The sequence below is a fragment of the Hippocampus guttulatus genome, chromosome 5 (assembly GCF_054856545.1).
Source record: "Hippocampus guttulatus isolate MCC_2025c chromosome 5, RoL_Hgut_1.0, whole genome shotgun sequence".
Lineage (NCBI taxonomy): Eukaryota > Metazoa > Chordata > Actinopteri > Syngnathiformes > Syngnathidae > Hippocampus > Hippocampus guttulatus.
The window spans coordinates 21,578,590-21,598,586 of record NC_141265.1 but is presented as its reverse complement, the minus strand read 5'-3'; the positions used below and the strand labels follow the sequence as shown (position 1 = coordinate 21,598,586).

The 19,997-nt window shown below is 40.1% G+C and overlaps 1 protein-coding gene and 1 pseudogene across 2 annotated transcripts in view; both read right to left on the bottom strand.

Annotated features, from left to right (window-relative positions):
* The window catches only part of nr6a1a (nuclear receptor subfamily 6, group A, member 1a), a 133,433-nt gene that overhangs the window by 24,267 nt on the left and 89,169 nt on the right, over nt 1-19,997 (bottom strand). The window lies entirely within an intron of this gene.
* Nucleotides 12,235-13,425, bottom strand: LOC147205522 (general transcription factor II-I repeat domain-containing protein 2A pseudogene; annotated as a pseudogene).

Sequence of the window (19,997 nt, the reverse complement as noted above, 5' to 3'; positions counted from 1 at the left end):
AGGGAGGGGGAGACGATCCGGAAGCCCACAGTAGCGCTAACTCAAGTAACTCCTGCTTGATACGACGGAATAAGTGTGTCCGCGCCGCTATTTTCTATCATTGGATCCAAAACGGCGACATGCAGGTGACTCTTTATTGCAGTGAGTTTTAATGGAATTGCGAACATTTTTATGTCCTGGAGATCATGGCATCCAGACGAAAAGGAACTGTAATGGCCGGGGAAGAGAAAGTGAAGTGTATCTGATTCAACGAATTGGGATACAAAGTATGAAACATTCAGGAGACACTTGGAGTCTGAAAGACTCAAATCTACGAGACTTTGAAAAACGTGGAAGCGATTCTTGCGCAGTCCGATTCTGGCTCTTTCCATGCTCAGAGTGAATTGCTTGTGGCTCGACGGACAGTCGAGTAAATACACGTTTCCTGGAATGGTTTGACTGTTATCGTGCTAAAAACTTTCCACAAACTGGACCGCAAATAAGAGAGCAATCGAGTTCCATCACGCTAACTATGATCATTGAAGACTTCGAAGCGTCCCGTGGCTGGGTTCAAAGGTTCGTTGCACGACATTAGCTGAGCAACGCTGTCTTGTGTGGTGATCGAGGGGAGGTCAAGTTCGAGACAGTGAGTGAGTGGAAAGAAAGCCACCAGGTCTTTTTCTCGTCTCATTTCGTAGCAAATAGTCCTAACTTTGTTATATTTTGTCATATACCTGTAATGTACAGTATGTTGCAGTTTTTGGGCAATATATTGTTGCACTTTGTTACTTGTGTTGTCACACATGTACTGTATGTTGTAAACATACTTGGACGTTCATACACGACATATACCACAGTTGTTTCACTGTTCCCATTAAAAAAAAGCATGGTAATACTTTAATGCTTTTGTTCTGTTGATGTTTGGTATGGACTGTCAACATATACAGTTTTTTATATGTACTGTATCTTATGCTGACCCGGCCCACCTGTCAAATTTAGAAATCAATGTGGCCCCCGAGCCAAAAAGTTTGACCACCCCTGCTTGAGTAGATCAGAAAGTCTTTGTTATTGGGTGGAAGGAAACCTGTATCTTTATTTTTGACTAAGACGAGACTGAAATCTTTTTGCGTTTTCATCAACTAAAACTAGACTTAAACTATCACGAATGGGAATGAATAAAATGGGACTAGAACTAATATTTTTGCTCAAAGGACTAAGACTAAAACTAAAATGGCTGCCAAAAACAACTCTGCACTGCAGGTAAGTTGTTTGACTGTGCTTTTTGTGTGCGCACTCCATTTTGTCTTTTTTCTCTCCCTCTTTCAAAATTCACACCGGCATCTTTTATTTTTCAGATATGCGACAGATGTGCTGGGAGGGGACCACTTCGTCTTAAGTCCAGTAATGTTGCCAGCCGACTGTAACTTGTTCAAAGTTATCGAGCCTATGTTTTATGGTTCAAGAAGGTCTTTAACACAAACCTAACTCAGAGGAAGAACAGGCACCAACCTCACGCGTCTTAAGATTGCTTTTGCCCTTGACCCCAGGTTCAAAGATCTGAAGTGGCTACCCAAGGATGAGGGGAGAGGGGTGTGGACTTCAGTGCGTGGGCTGGTGACACAACAACCGCCCAATGTGATAAGAGTGGGATAGCTCCCAAAATACAGGAAGCTATCCATCTTGCTACATCTGCTACATCAGACGAAGAAGAGGAGTCCGTATCACATTGTTTGGACTGCGACAATGCAGAGCCCAAAATAAATTGGAGGGGTGTCTACTACACTGATGGTTACAGAGAGAAGGAGCACATGCCAGGCCGGCACCCATTGCATGCAAGTCCTGGTCAACTCCTGCAACCACGGTGCCCTGTGAGAGGTTGTCCTCAGTCTCAGGCCACATCATTGAAATGAAACGTGCTTCTTTGTCCCCTGACAATGAGAACAGACTGGCATGCCTCAATAATTGGCTGTGTGCAAAGAAGGATGAAGCCAAATTTGTTTCTATGGAGTGAAAAATGGTGAATGCTGAACTTTCCCCACTAATTTCAGCTGACATGAAGGTGGGAGAATTTTTTTATATTCCCAGTATTTCATGTAAAATGTTATCACCCTCTGCACTTTAAAATTGTTCTGGGTTGTTTTTATTTATCTTAGTGCCAAGACGGTTAAAAAAAAAGATGAATGCAAAGCTGAGTCAATTTTGATTGTTTTTACTCAAGTGAATTTGTTACAAGCTTCGGAGAAAATTATAGAAGTATTTTTTTTATTAATTGCAATTAATTACAGAAAACGCAATTTATTACTTTTTTATTGCTTGAGAGCAGTGTTTCCCGACCTTTATTGAGCCAGAATCAACCTCTCTCTCTCTCTCTCTCTCGCTCTCACTCTCACTCTCTCTCACTCTCGCTAAGGTGGTGCTGTCGAGGGCGGCCCGGTGGTCAAACCCCTTCTCCAAGTCCACAAAGCACATGTAGACCGGTTGGGCGAATTTCCATGCACCCTCGAGAACGCTGCCAAGGGTGTATAGCTGCTCCAGTGTTCTGTGGCCAGGACGAAAACCACACTATACCTCCTCAATCTAAGAGTTGACGTCCCAATGCACCCTCCTCTCTAGCACCCCTGAATAAACCTGACAATTTTATGATATACAGTGAAACTCCTCTAGAACGAAACCTACATGGGCTAAAATACCCCCGAATGTGAAAAAAAATTCATGCATTAACACCATTCTCATTCTACTGCCCCCCATACGACGAAAAAACCCCTGTTGCGTTATACGAAAGACATTCACTACAACAAAGTCTAATCCAACAGCGACCTCTACTGCTTCGTTCGGAAACAGCAAAAGCAACCACCACACTGGTTTACATAGTGAAGAATGTTTATTTCGGTCACAGCTGCGAGTTTCTTGAACGCAACATACTCATAGCTGCTCTGCCATTGGCTTACCGAGCATCACCCAGGCCTCCGATTGGCCAAGAGGGACCTCACTGTCTATGTGTGTAGATACTGAAGCTAGATCCGTAGAAGATAGAGTGGAATGCATCCGATTAGCTGCTCAGAGTAAATTGCTTATGGCTCGACGGACATTCAAATAAACGAACGTTTCCTCGTATTGCAAGTAATTGTTATCATTTGTTATCATGCTAAAAACCTTACGCTCACTGGAGCGCTAATGAGAGAGAAGCGCTCCAGTGAGCGTAAGGTTTTTAGCCTTTGAGAGCTAACTATGGCCATCGAGGACTACGAAGCGTCCCATCTCTGGCTTAAAAGTTCATTGCATGTCATCAGCTGAGCAACACTGTCTTGGGTGGCGATCGAGGGGAAGTCGAGTTAGAGACAGTGAGATGGTGGAAAGAAAAGCCACGGGTCCAGGAAGTATTTGTTATTGTTAGATTCAGACTAGCATGGACGTTGCATTGCTAAAATGGCTACAAAACGGACCTTTGGATGTCAAGAGCTAAGGCAAGAAGAGCTCTGATGCTGGAAGAGGGGGTAAAAGTGATCAAAATGAAAGACGGAGCAAGCAAAATAAAATACATTATCCAAGAAATTGATGTAAGTGAAAGTGAATGCTGATCGTAAATTTCCCTTTTTTTCTTTCTACACTGACAATATGAAGTGTCAAATAAGTGTGCGCTCATACTTATGCACTATTGGAATAATAATAGAGTACACATGCGTTTGTGTGTGTGTGTGTGTGTGTGTGTGTGTGTGTGTGTGTGTGTGTGTGTGTGTGTGTGTGTGTGCTTACATCTGAGATCAAATTTGCTACAGTGAAAAAACCCCTGTTGTGAAAAATTTCTTGCTGCAAACATGATTTCGTTGTAGAGGAGTTTCACTGTATTCTACAGTTTATAATATTAATTAATTCATTCATTCATTTTCCGAACCGCTTGATCCTCACTAGGGTCGCGGGGGGTGCTGGAGCCTATCCCAGCTGCAGTGGCGGGCCGTGCATTTCAACCTTAGGCCTTCAGTGACGTCACATACTGTACATTAACACAATATAGGCTCGTCAAGCAGCACTTAATTTCAGGAGCATTTCAAACCATCAAGTATGCATTCACAATTAAGAGCAGGAAACTAAATTTACAGATATTGTCAAAAATAAAAAGATGATTAAAAAATACTAAATATAATGCCACCCAAATAACGCTGTCTGATCTTAAACAAGTCTGTTCAATACATTGCGCAATATCGAGGTTTCATATAAGACACCAACCAAACAATAACAAAAGAAACTATTCTTTGAAAATAAAGTAAACAGATCATTTGCATTTTGAGAATCGGCTATACAACAGCAAATAACTGAAAATGTTGAGCAGCTGAGATTGAACGAACCTTCGTGCACGAAGGTGACTACAATACGCCATTATAAATTGCAGGTGAGCAGATTTATTTGATAAATTTTTGTATCTTTGTCATTTTATTTCGTTCCCATTAATTTAATACTAACGAAATAAAATGACAAGAAGAAATGTAAAATAAAATTCATTTACTCACCAATGTAGTGCCTGTTCACTGAGCTGCAGATCTACGCGAGTGTCCCCAAACGTTTTTAAACGCACCGTAGCTTGTAAGTGCCCAGCCGTGCTTTGATGTTTCCTTGCTGCCTTGGTAAAACAATTTAAATTGGTAAATCCAGTGTGGCTCCAAGCACCAAATCGGTCAGTTGCAAGCAATAGGCATTCCCAGCAGTACAATTTGCAGCGTTTCTCAGAGGCTGTGAGCCACGGGTACCGTTCATAATTGCTCGTCTGAAAATGACGGGCAAACCCTTTTCCTTGCTGGGACAGGCTAGGTAGCACAGGAATTGGGCGACCTCTTCGCACAATATCTAGCTTTTCGTGGAAGGCCCATCTTGAAAATTGTGTGGAAAGTAGTTCATCAACCAGATCAACGTCTTCTCCTTCGGCCATTTTGGGTTAAAATGCAGTGATAGCTCTAGCAGGAGCTAATCCAATCACCGAACGCATGCCAAGCACGGCCAGTCTCGACATAACCCCTTCTAGCTGGCCCTAGTAAGCAGACGAGTCAGATCACGAGTATCAATGATCTGATTGGCTATTGCAACCTGACTGTGCCCGTTCATTTACAGCGCAGCCTGCTCTGTTTAATCTGAAGGCCCCGTGCAAGTTTAATTTACCTGGCAACACAAGCTAGCTGAAATATGATTGGTTAAAAACTCTACCATAATAAATAAGTTATTTTCAATGTTATTTAAAATAACATTGGAGAGTGAGAGAGTTCAACATTAACAAGTCAATGTTATAACTTGCTGTGTCGCTGCTTTACTAAATACGTTTTACTGACATCTGATTGTAGCTATATAAATCAGGATGTAGTGTAGTGTTCTGTTGGCATTTCCTTGAGCGTAGCTCCATCTAGTGGATGCATGGTAGAATGCGTCTTATAATGTAGTGTGTCCAATATATGACAAAAATATATATAAAATAGGCCATTCAGTGAAGGTGCGCCTCATAATCCAGTGCGCCTTCTAGTGTGGAAAATACGGTACTCGACTTTATACCAATGTGATAGGCTTGATCGGATGGGCTAATATTCGATATTTTCTGCAGTTTTTGATCGGCTGCGATGTCATAACTCAGTAATCGATCAATGATGTCATTGAGTGGCTCCACAAAGTAAGACATATTTCCCACTTATACATTGACCTGTGGCCGACAGCCACAGATTTTTGAAGCCATTTATAGATTTTGGACTTTCATTGCTGGAGAGAGAGGCTCTCTGCTCCTTGTGTGTTCTGCTAATCGATACTTATGCAGGTGTCCTTTATGGTATGATACTGCAAATACAGTGAATAGAATGACAAGTAGATGAGTAGAAAAGTATCATTACATAAATTTGGGAATTGATCTTGTGGTATCAGAGGTCTCAACAGCTCAAACAGTATCAATCCCCTCGCCACCCCAATAGGAGCAGGGATCCCATCACTGTCATGCACTTAATGCTTTTTACCACTCGTAGAGGAAACCTGATAGTGGCCGTAGTCAATAGTTCAGCTGGTCAAACACCACTCTGCACTATTACGCCAGTAATCATCCACAATCATCTTAAATACTCAAACGAACAGGATTTTAAAAGGTTGCACTCTAGCAGCACGTGAATAAATAGCAGGCTAAGCCTTTCTGAGACAAGACAGCGGTGGGTGGGGTTTGAATAAAAAGCTGCAGAGTTCATGTATTAAAGCTAATTAGAAAGAGGCCGACTGGCGTCTTTCTGTATAGTGGGGGTCACATGGTGTAAAGTCCCTTGAATGGGGAATTGAGGGCTTCTAACCCAGAGCCCAGAGACAGATTAGCATTTTAAAAGGTGTGTGGTTTAAATTAGCTGCCTGTAGAGTGGTACTGGGACAGCCTCACTAAATGAGACAATGGGGCGGCACACAGTGAAGCCAGCCTGGGATTAGAATTTATCTATGTTGGTGATTAACACCATACAGTAGAGGTTAAAATGACTGTCAGAAGAAGCGACACCCAAGTTAGAGAAATTCGCTCTTTGGCTTCTGTTTACCCCTCCCAAAAAAATCTTGATATCAGAACAATGAAGACCAAGCTGCCTTTTGAGAAAGTTACAAAGGTGCACATCGATTGTTATTGTGATAAAGGATATAAAACAGAAAAGAATGATGAGACTGCTACCTATGGAGTTAGAGATGAAAAGTCAACTTTCCAAGGTGTTCAAATACATACTATACTAAACAATGTCAATTGCACGATGTTGGAGGGATAAAAGACCCTTAGAATGCCGAACCCCATTGCACAACATCTTATTTGCACTCCAAACCTTACTTGAAAACCTTTTGCTTTCAGTTAGGAATTCTTCAGAACAAATTAACTGTTGAATAACGCTTGGAGGCTACAATCAAATGGACATTGTTTTGGAGAATTTGGCAAAGTTACACCACCAGATTGCATTGAAGGCTCTATTTTTTTTTTCATTTTGCTTGATGTACAAATTGAGAATATCTCACTTAAACATTCTACATGTTTACAGGCATTGAACGGTAGCAAGTAGAAAGCAGTTTTGTATCAAGTAGAAATGACTAATAAATTATCAAAAAAGATTATTTAAATTGGTATTCAATTAATTGTCGATTATGCGGTTAATCGTAGCAGTTCTGAAATCAATCAGTCATTTCACAAATCCAACAGAGACATAAAAAGTTATTTGTGCAGTTTAAAAATTTACCAAATTCAAAATTATGAGTGTTTAAAGTGAGAAATAATGCATGTTTTGGTTTTGTGCACTGGATACAGAAGTGCTTTTCTGTAATTTGTAATGTTGTAAATGTTTTAGTTTTACATAAACTGACCCACATTTCAACAAGTAAAAGCAAGCAATCAAGTGTACGTCATGATTTTTTTCAGGATTTTTTGACAATAGTTCTTACGTTGTCTCTATGGAGCTTCCGGCAAACATTGGCATTTATGATCACTTCAAGAAATGTATGAGAGTATTTTAGATGTTTGTGATGTATTTTTTTTATACAGTATATCAAATTTGTTTGGTGGCAAAAAATACACAGTTTTATTTTGTGGTATCTTTATTTATTGATATCAAACCATTTTTAATGTACATGGTTCAACTTTAAATGTATACAGAAGCTGTTCCCGTTCTTGCTCATGCAGTAGAGAGTTGTATGTTAAGCAAAAAAAACATATTTTAGTAGATTAAGAACACTACAGATAGATGTAGTACAATATGAATGCATAAAGGCCTAATACAGACTCTTGAAAAACCCTATAGGTCAGGGGTGTCAAACTCATTTTTTGTCGCAGGCCACATTGAGGTTCCCGTTTCCCTTGGAGGTCAGTTATCAAATCAGTCAAGAATAATGGTTTATTCAACTGAAGTTTAAGTTACTGTAGTGAGGGGTTTGGTAACAATAATACAGTGATCCCTCGCTATTTGGCGGTTCGTTTATTGCGGCTTCAGTGCATCGCGGATTTTTTCAAACATATTCATAAAAAATATATATTAGAGCTGTCAGTTTAGCGCGTTTTTATTGGCATTAATTTAAATGAATTTTAACGGGATTAATTTTTTTCTCGCGAGATTAACGTGGCACACGTCACAGCGGATGTTACGTTTCTCTATAAATAAACCAGAAACAAAACAACAAGCGCGCTGCACAGGTCCACGCACGTTTGTTTTGCCAGCCACGGCAGCGCGAGACACAGAAAACGGATACTTTAAGAGTTTATGAATGGAAAGTTTACTTTTAAAAAGTTGCCAGATTGTTCCACTGACAAGACCAAAGTTACCTGTATGTTTTGCAGTCGTAAACTGAGCTATCATCATAGCACGTCGAGTCTGAAATACCACTTAATGGCCAAGCACACAGCTGACGCGAGTACTCCGCCCCCTCGTCTCAGGCAGACAGCTATGGATCATTTCAAAGCGAAGACAATGGATGACATGACAAATAACCAATTTGCTGAAGCCATAGCTAAATGTATGGCTACTGCATGCAAGCCTGTCAACATTGTCCACAGCTCGACTCAAGCTGAAATCATTCGCATTGCATCGAACGACTCCTCTACGGATTGCCAGCGAGAGCCTCCATTACAAGCTGTGTACAGAGATTGTACGTAGCGGAGAAGGCTAAGGTACACCATGCGGGAGAAGACACTATTACGGGAGAGAAATAAGAGACTAGGTTGATGAGCCTCTGGTGAATGAAGAGTAGGCATTACGTTGAGTTCGATGTATGCCACTGACGTGATTGTTACTTGTTTGGAACTATTTTGTGTGGAAGGTTACAGTGTTCGTGTCCATATAAATAAAGCGGGTGGCGCTTCTCTGTGTTCGTCTGACAGCGACTGTGCGTTGATGCACGTCGCGAGTTTATAGCGGTGCAGTGGTAGCGATCACACTGAAAATAAAACGTCTCCAGTGTTGTCATCGAACCAAGTGTAGTCATCCGAAATGATGTCTACACAAAACCGTAGAGAGACTTCCGCGCAAGACGGACCAACACAATCAACATAGCCTGACTGCTGTGTTCAAAGCAAATTTGAGAAAAACGAAGTATGCAACCATGGTTTAAATCCACTATAGGCTGAGTACTAGTTTACTTTAGATGTGCACTTTATAATGTTATATTGCTCTGTTTTGATTCCATAAAAAGAGCTGCTAAAGCAGCTGTTGTGTGACAAAATATTTTTTTCACTGTTGTTGATGGACAGTAATATTGTGTGAGAGATTGTGTGAATAACTGCTCCAAGTGAAAAATGTTCATGTAAAATCGAAATTGTTATTTCAGTAAATATTTGCATTTTGCACATAGAAAACTGATCCATGATTCCATGTTGATGAGAGCATTAAAATGGGGAAAAATAGGACAAAAAATATAAAAAAAATTCAGAAACGATAAAAAATGCGTGAGTGATCACGATTATTTTTTTGTGAATTTGAGTTAATTATGACAGTTACATTTTTAATTAGATTAAATATTTTAATCGTTTGACAGCTCTAATATATATATTGTATATATATATATATATATATATATATATATATACCTGTATATATACTGTATATATATATATATATATATATATATATATATATATATATATATATATATATTTATATATATACCTGTATATATATATTTCTTTTTCATATACATGGAGTACAGTCCTGTATTTGTTGCTCTATGTGACTCGCTGTTGTTTTGCAGTTTCTCACGGACCGTTTGCGGACTTAAAAAAAATATACTGTATATAATTTTTTTTAAATACTGTATGTTTATTGGTCGCTACTTCGCGGATTTTCGTTTATCGCGGGTGGTTTTGGTCCCGATTAACCGCGATAAATGGAGGGATTACTGTATGCTTATCTCTTTTTATTTCTCTTTCTCTTTATGCTTTCTCTCTATTTATTACACATGAGAATTTGAATTTTTTGTTTCAATTTTTGTAAGCATCATAAACGTTGACGTTTTATTTGCTTTTGCAGGCCTCATAAAATGATGTGGTGGGCCAGATCTGGCCCCCGGGCCTAGAATTTGACACCCGTGCTATAGATGATCTTTCATAACTTGGACTTTAAATTGGTTGGTCATCCAAGTAATGTTCTACCCATTGGTGTGCCAACCCTCTCATACCATGTCATTACGATTTTTTTCCTGAGTATACTACAATCAAGCCTGAAAGATCTCGATAAAAATTCAAGCAGCGAATTAATTATCATCTATGCTAATAGATACCTCTTTCACAAACTGCATGAAAAAGTCATCCATTAGTGCCATTTGGTTATTTTTTTTCTTAGGCCATATTAATGTTCACTTCTGACTGCCTCTTTATAAAATCTGTCAAATCTTGGAGCAAATATCTTTTCTCTTATTGTTTTAAAGAATTCTGGAGGTAGGGATCTTGGTCTGTACTTCATAAATCCATGTCTTACTCCATTTTCAGAGATAGGAATTAGCTGTTTTTAGCTGTTGGTTGAGAGGAAAGACATTTCATCTGTGCTGTATGTTGAAAATGGAGCATATTTGACAATGAAGCTGACTTGACTTGACTTATTTTGAAAGGGAAAATGCCAGCTTGAAAAGACAGGATACAGATGTACGAACCCTAGTTCCAGTGAAGCTGGGACATTGTGTAAGGTGTAAATAAAAATAGAATACAATGAGTTACATACAGTAGGTCTGGACTGCTGGCAGGCCAGTGTGTACTTGCATTCTTTGCCTACCATGCCACACTGTTATAATGCGTGCAGAGTGTGGCTTGGCAATGTTTTAGTTGCTTTGATGGCAGTACGTACCAATCAGTCATCTCGTTACCTCTGCATCCCACGTCCTAGACGCATAATTTTCCCGTGGGACGCACAGTTCCAAATAATGTGCGTTTTTGAGACGCAAGGAAATGTCTCAGTCAAAACAACAACAAAAAAAACTACGGGACATCTTTTTTTCCAGCAACGCAGTGTCGCAGTTCGACAATCACCGCTATTGTTGTTTTGATCTCGCGTTAAGTAATCTCGCGTGACGAGATTTCCGTTCGAGATTGGCGAGATTGGCCTTCAACCTCGTGGAAAGCAGACGGATGCCAAGTTGTGTGACGTTAAAACAAGTGTTGCGAATAAGTATTGCGAAAGTTTATTGAGGAGATATCACAGAGGAAGCAGCTAAAGTTGGATAGTTTTTTGCGATTATAAGTTAACTTTGAGAAAGTCTTGCATCATTGGAAGCAGAGTAAAGAGAGGAGAATTTATGAACTCAAAGACTGAACCATGGGATGAAATAAGAACCTATTTCTCAGCAAATCTTGTATACCTGAATTAATTAAATTTTTGCAGCATTTTTTTAATAAGAAATAAACCTATCATCAATGCATATTGTTGTTGTTTGTGTTATTATCATATGCAATTGAATAAGTAGACCATTTCAGATTTCGAACTTTGGGACTCTCTAAATGCATAATGGGACTCATACTTTTCTGATCAGCGAGTCCCTGGGACTTGCTGGGGTTAAACCAGGGGTGGGCAAACTTTTTGACTCGCGGGCCACAATGGGTTTTCAAATTTGACAGAGGGGCCGGGCCAGGTGCATTTGGAGGGAGTGTTTGGGCCGGATATACTAAAGCATTAAATGTAGTGTGTGCAAACCTCATAGCACAGTAAGAACACTACAACCCAATTTATTAACTGTCTTTCAAATGTGAAAAATAGCCCTTATCAGTTAATAAATTTGTCTCAAGGAATATGCAAGATATGGCATTTACATACTATTTTGCAGATACTGGGAGGAGGAAATGTAAATAGATTAAAATAACACACGCACTGTGATTTATCAAGATTGCGTCTGTTTTTAATAAGTTTGAATTTAAGGTGCAAAGTTAAAGAAATCAACATTTATTGAAAAATGGAATCACTTTCAACATTCAAAACATATTATTACACAACAAAATACTCATGCTCAATAATATCTACTTGTGTTAAACTCCGCAAAATCATGGATGGATTGTCCTGACCGTGCGCTCTACAAACTCGCCACAGACGCCCTCGCCTTCACGCGCAAACAGTACACGTGTATTGTTGCCAAGCACACAGACATAGGCTGTATTAAATAAATAAAATCAGTTAACTTGGATCTGTGATGGGCTTTGTTGATTTTCATGACGCTAAACGTCTGCTCACACACGTAAGTCGAGCCAAACAACACCAGCATCTTCTGCGCCATCCTCCGGAGGTTTGGAAACGCGGTCTCGTTAAGTGAAGCTTAAAAGTCATTCCGTTTAAGAGACTTGAACTTCTTCTTTGAGACTGAGTCAGACTGAAGATCGATCAGTTCCAATTGCAGCTCCTGCGGTGCTAATTCGGGGTCTTGTGACAGGGGACAGGACACCAGTTGAAGTGACTTGTCAATTTTTTCAAAATCACAGAACCAACGGCAAAATTCTCTGTGCAGATCGTCCAGTGATTTGCAGTATTTCTTCGCATTTCGGGCGGCCTCTTTCTGCACGGCTAGTGTGGGGAAATGTGCGAAAGATTTGTTTGACATTTGCCTGGAGAATAAAACCAGTTTGGATTTGAAGGCTCTCACATTTGTGTACATGTCGTGCGCAAACTGATCTTTACCCTGAAGCTTCACGTTCAGCTCATTCATGTGTGAAAATATGTCCACAGCAAACGCAAAGTCACAAAGCCAGTTTGTGTCGCTCAGCTCGGGGAATTCTTCGGATTTCCCCATTAAATTAAAAAATGAGCGAATCTCGTCTTTGAGCTCCCAGACTCGTTGAAACACTTTCCCCAAACTTAACCAGCGGACGCGAGAGTGGTAAAGTAGGTCCTGGTGATCCGCATTAGTTTCTTCCAGGAACGTAATGAACTGACGATGATTAAGTCCCCTTGCTCGTATGAAGTTAACAAGTTTTACAACTGGACCCACGACGTGATTAAACTGCAATACAGACTTACACAGAGACTCCTGATGAATGATGCAGTGAAGTAAAATAACATCCTGGTCAGGGTTTTCTTCTTTCACTTTATCCTGGATTCTTTTCAGTAGCCCGATGTTTTTTCCAGTTAAATTTGGCGATCCATCCGTGGTGACATTGGCAAGTTTACTCCAAGGTAGCTTCATTCCCTCGATGACAGCAGACGCCTGTTCATATAAGTCCTCTCCTCGCGTTTTCCCTTTCAGTGATTCCATGCTCAAAAGCTCCTCCGTTATCTCAAAACTGTCGTTAATCCCTCGGATAAAAATTAGGAGCAGAGCAGTGTCTTTTATGTCGTTACTTTCACCCAGTGCTAGTGAATATAACTTAAAGGACTCCACCTTTTTGTTTAACTCGCTGACTATATCTTCGTCAATCAGTTCCACACGACGAGTCACTGTCCTGCGTGCTAAACTCATTTTTTCAAACTTGGCTTTGCTCTCCGGACACAAGAGACCTGCTGTCTCTACCATGCACTCTTTCAAAAACTCACCTTCGGAGAAAGGCTTGCTAGCCTTTGCTAATTTGAATGCCAGCAAATAACTTGCCTTGGTACTTGACTCTTGAATTGCAGTTTGTCAGTGAAAAATGTTCTGTTGACTCTGTAAATTAGCTGCCAACCTCTGAGCAGGAGCCGCACGTTCTTGTGTTGACTGCTTGCTAGCATAGTTTGCATGTTTCGTGGCAAAGTGACGGCTGATATTGTACTCTTTGAAAACCGCAACAGCTTCTTGGCATATCAGACATACAGCCGTTGATCGGACTTCAGTGAAGAAGTATTTTGTTGTCCACTCCTTATTAAACACTCGGCATTCGCTGTCCACTTTCCTTCTCTTTGGTCCGCACATTTTTACAGAAGGGCTTAATGGTGACGTGAAACGAAGTGAAAATTAAAGTGAAATAAAGAGAAATACGCGCCACTCCAGCAACGGTCAATGTGTTTTGAGTGCGCCATCTATTGGGGAGAGGTGGGCATTGCAGGGAAAGGGGAAAAAAGGAGGTTTTTACTACAATTTGGACAAGTTCGGCGGGCCGGATTAAAAAGCCTAACGGGCCGTATGTGGCCCGCGGGCCGTAGTATGCCCATGTCTGGGTTAAACTGTAAAATTATCACTGACCAATATGTCTTTTCAACAATTAATGGTGCCTACACAGATGCATAAGTGACCCATGCCATGGGCACAAAAAACACCCACATACAATTATAGATGCTGGCTCTTGACCTTTATGCTAAAAACAATCCAGATGGTCCTTTTTCTGACAGGACAAGACATACATTATTTCCAAAAACAATTGAAAAAGTGGACTCATCAGACCACAGCACAATTGATGCCTGTTTTTAATGCGGTGCCACCTGAGTGATTGAAAACCAGAGGCATTCGTCGTTTTTTTTGGGCATTGTTGCTTACGTACATACATTTCTCAAGATTCTCTGAATGTTTTAATGATAAGATGAACCATAGTTGATGAAATCCCCAAATGCAATTGTACATATAAAATGTTTCCCAGCGATTTATTGCCCCTGTTCCAACTTTTTGGAACTGTTTTGCAGGCATCAAATTCAAAATGAGAGAATATTTGCAAAATAAACAAACAAATAAAGCAAGCAAAACAATGTTTATAAGCTTGAACAATACATTTTCTTTGGAGTGTATTCAATTGGATTTAAGTTTAAAGGGATTTGTAAATCATTTCATTCTGTTTTAATTTAATTGTATACATTCTACCTTAATTGGAATTGGGGTTTGTATGTGAATGGTTGCGTCTTCTGATATACTTTTAACTATATCATGTCAATATGAAATGAATAGTGGAATTTTTTAAAGTTTTTACAATATCTAGTATCTAGTAAAATATCTTTAGCGTTTACAGCATTAACAAACACAGAGTTGGAATTTTCTTTAATATACTTATTAGGACTGGACATCGATAACTGAAAATTGAGTGGAACCGGGACGAAAAATTCCCGTTCTCACGAAAACATTTCAATTTTTAAAAAGTTGGTGCTGACTTTTGACGCCTAGTTCACCGTGAGGTAGAAGCGCGAACGAAAAAGCCTTCCCGTGAATCTCCCAAGCAGTCGCGGTGGTCGCCCTTCACGGGGTTGGCTGTCCTGCCCAGGCTGCTGACTTACAACTGGTGCGGATCCAGACCAGTGACTTAAGTAGCGCAACTAAGCATTTGTACTCCGTTACACAAGACTTGTCAGCAACAATCAACAAGCCATTCCTTCTCGTTGAACCACCACCACTAAATGAGCTGAGGGGAGCATGTTGGCATTACAGAGACACACATAGTTTGGGCAAAGACCTAATTATAACCAGTTCATGTTAACTGGAACTTCAAAGAGTGTGAAAATAACGAATAGAGTCAACTATATCAGTTCCCTGATTAATTTGTGCATGTAATGGAAGTCATTGTGTCAGCCCACTATAAGAACATCTGGCCTAGTTGAAACATGCACTTGCCATTTAAAAGATGAGAATGATGGTTGAATTTGTTCCTCTTAAGAGTTTGCTTGCCTACCGGGGATTTGGCTGGGTCTCTATAGTGTGGACAGGAAACAGAGGAAATATGATCCTTCCAAGCGTTTTCCATATGAAAATTGACCGAAGGTAATGACTATAGATAGCATATACACAATTCATAAGCCTGTAAGCACTGGCCAATGAGAACAATTGTTTTGGGGGATCTCAAACAACCACGTTAGAGGGAATTTGTGACACACAAGATTAAGATGGAATTGGCAATGGAGGTAAAAGTTATGAAAATGATTTTCTATCTTAGGGTAACTTATGTTGCAAAGCTCTGCCGGGTGAAGCTACGAGGAGAATCACATACTGTAAATGAGGCGATGCAATCTCCCCTTTGCCAGTCTGCCATTTGTCAGCCCATGTGTTCATTCAGAACACACATGAAAACCATCTATTTCACTAACTTCTCTTTGTGAAATTCCCAACTTCCTTCACTGAGGGGAAAAAAACACAAGAGCTCTGGTGGTCTTCACTCAAGCTGATTTGCCAAATTTATCACCCTGTCTTTCAAGTGCATGGCCACCATATAATCAGGCTGATTCACACCTTTCCACACTTGATCTCAGCGTGTCATGTCCTACGACTCCTCCTTTTCTTTCTCAGCAGATGACAGTTAAATATTCATGACTGAAGGGCTTTACTTCCTTCAAGTTTCGGAGCAATGTGGTATGACAACTTATAACGACCAAGCCAAAACACATGAAAAAATTTAAAATGAAACAAAGGCGTAGTGTGACAAGTGAACAATAGAAGTACGCAATTCAGAAAGGTTTGATTTTTAATTGCATTCTTCCAAAAATAAATAAATAGGTTTACAGATATGATGAGTTTGTGTGGGCCATCTGCATTCACCAAAAAGAGTTTCCTTCGTTCTCACGGTATTGAAAAAAAAATTGGCAACCAACAGGAATGACTATTCCGTGAAAAAAAAAAACGCACTTCCAAAAGTATGTAGCATACATTGCTGACATTTTTAAGGCAGTTACAAGCATTTTAGTACTTAACTTCAGTGAACAGTGTTGGTGGTAAAATGACTTTTGAGTAAAATGAAGTTAATCATAGCTGAGTTAAAACTGGATGGTTAAAAAAAAAAGTGCTGTTGGTTACACCATAATGTTTGAGAACTATTTTTACTCTTCAATGAAAATGATGTTCACTGATAAAAGAATAGAGGTTTTCATGGGAATTATGCGCTCATCTAAAACCATTTTTAACAAGGGGGAATGCATCCCTCCGATGAAAGATGATTCAGTACGTATCTCGAGACAGGGGGTGCGATACGATTAAAGGTCAGGGCATTTTTAAGTGAAATTATTTCATTCTGTTCGATTCAGTGGAATTACAACTCGATATGGTGCAATTCAGTGTAAAAGGGTACGATGCAATGAATGTCTTGTCATTTTGCAATACGAATGTCAGTACTGTAAATGTAGCACTTCCTTCAATGAGATTGTTATATACATATAATTCGAGTTACGCACAAAATTTTCCTCAGCGAAATTACCTCTATTTACTTTTCGATATACGAATGTCGGATGGATCTATGCTGTGCTTTTTTTCGCACTGTGTAACCCTCATTGGCAACATTGATGGATACCGAACAATATCCCAACATCCCTCCACAGCGGAAGACAGAAATGCAAATGATTGATGAGGTTGCCTAATAGAAGTCTGAAAATCATTTTTGCCCTCAGGAAATACTATCTGCAGAATGTATTTTATTTATTGAATTGGCGCATATGTTTAACTAACCAACAGTTGGTGGAGGCTTATTGAGGTCAAAATAGCGCTCCATGCACGTTGTCGAGTCGTGAAAGTTCTGACTGCGACGTACAATACATTCGCCCAATAACAGACGCCAGAACATTTGTACACACTTTGTATGTTTAATCAACTACTAAACCAACGACTCAAAACTATCATCAAAGCCTCATGTCCATTCATCCCTCCGAGGTCGTTCTGTGCTACCATTGTATTTGTCAGCGGTCCCCAACCCCCGGGCTGTGGACCGGTACCGGTCCGTGGGTCATTTGGTACCGGGCCGCATAGAAAGAATAAACAACTTACATTAATTCATTTCATTTATTTCGGAATCTGAAAGATGTTTTATTTAGAAAAATTACAGGATTTTCTGTTACATCTATCTACAGTATGTCACTCTTGATGCACGTCAAGACGCGCTTCTTGGTCACGTGATAGGTTACCGCTAAAATGAAACCCAAGAGTTAGCAAAATGAGTAAAAAAAAAAACCCAAACATCTTCGGAAAGTTTCATAGGGAAGGGGAAAAAACGCAGCCAAGAGACAGAAGAGGAGCCCATGACTTTCAAGAAAAAGAAGGCTGCATTTAATAGACAGTGTCAGGAGTCCTTCTTAAAATACAGATTTATCTCAACGGGAGATTCTCATGCACCAATCCCATTCTGCATAATATGCGGCGATGGTGAGTCGTATTTTTCATACACTTTGTATTTGCGGTGTATCTTATTTTGAAGGCAGGTTGAAACATTACCATAGCGACCAGAGAGTGTTGCGGCCAGATAGGACGTTCTTCGTGTCTTGACACCACAGTTTTCATGCAGGTCATATCATATGATTGTTTTGTATTCATCAAAGGCCGGTCCCTGAAAATATTGTCTGACATTAAACCGGTTTGTGGGGCAAAAAAGGTTGGGGACCACTGGTGCATGTGCTATTTTTAATTTTGTCTCGTGATGTGGGAGTAGAAGACATGTGCTGGGAGGTGGAACTGCCGCCTTGGCACCCTTGACCATCCAATCACCAAGCAACGGTGTTGTTGTAGTCTTTCTTCTGACTGGTAAAAAGTCTGAAAACCATTTCAACTCTGTCAAAAAAGAAAAGAAAAGAGCTAGAGTATGTGTGTTATTTATTTTGTTTAATTTAATTCAAAAATAGCTTTCAATACTCAGCGTAACTTATATGAACCTCCAGCCATGCCCATTCAGCCAATCACAGAAAATACCAGCAGGCAGGCATGTTGTTTGAACAAACACAGAAATTGTTCTATTGTTGCTTCGTATGTCACATACACACCAGAAAAAAAGTGGACAAACAACAACGGACCAAATTATCATTGCGGTCTGTGGGTGCCAGGACATGTACAACACAGCCAGCTTCCAAGCCGACTTGGCATAGCTGGTAAGTAAGTGGTGGGGAGTTGTTTACAGCTGTTGAACCAAGATAGCAAAAGCGTGAGTAAAACCTCCGACCACCTGAATGTCTGTCAGAGAGGAAATGTTGTAAACATGTAAACATTACACGTTAGATTTAATGTTTATCTGAGTTTTTGTGGGGGAATCCCCCCCCCCCCATGCATTATCGTAAGGGGGAGCCACCTGGAGTGTAAAACTACAAATCGTTTAAATAGATACAGTATATTGCTCCATTTTCTGATCAAATATCATTCATTTCAAACCTGATAGACCCCGATAACTCTGATCGCGTAGACCCGTCTTCCTCAACTGGCGGACCGCGATCCACGACCGGACCGCCGACCTCCTCTGTCCGGACCCTCGGCAAATTGTATTAAATAAAAAATTATAAAGTGATTTTTATGTTATACATTTTATATTTTTGGACTATAATCTGCGCATTACCGCGATCGCTTGTTAAAATTATCCGTTTTATTATTTGCGTGCACGAACAGATGTATTGCAGAGGACGCAGCAGCGCGACTGTGTGTGTATAATGTTTGACGAGGGACCCTGGCTGTGCAGGGCATGTCGGCGATAACGATGCGCTGATTGGCTCCTCTGAACATACATAAACGTCACGCATTCAAAATGGATGATTGTGTCAGGAAACAGACGCATGCGCGACGCCACAGTGTGCTCACAGCTTCAGCCCAGGAGAGCCGCACACAGACAATTAGACAAGACGAATAGCGGGAGGTTTCGATTGTGTGCAGTTTTGCTCCCGTCTACCCGGGGATCTTTGCAGCTGTTTAACAGCAGAACACCGCAACATGGTAAACGAACATCCCAATGGCGTCCTCAAATAATATTTGCATGCCTCAGACATTGCATTCACCTTTAGTGGAAGAATAGCACTGCACATTCCTGTGCTCCCTTGTGTCGGTATTTAAAATGGTTCCGAACTCCTCTTCTGATATATTTTTCAGTGATTTCAGAGGGGATGTGAAAAGGGGAATTGTACAAATGAAAATAATATTTTTGTTTCCATGTTTAGTATTTATTTTGGTAAAATGAGTATTTTGTTTTGCTCTTGTTAAATTAAGGGAAAAAAAGACAACAAAGTTAAAGTAAAAATGTCTTATTTCCCTAAAAGGGCTATTTCTATTATTAAGCAGGCATAACTTAACAAAATAAAAGAGTTCCTGTGCCTCAACACAATACCTCTCATTATTTGCTGTGTACTGGCAAAGTGAATAATTGTTATTTTCATGCACCCCATTATTGGTTGGTTGTGAGGAGTGTTGATTTGTATAAGCTTGGCTTGACCATACTAAATGGGCATATAGCTCTGCTCCCC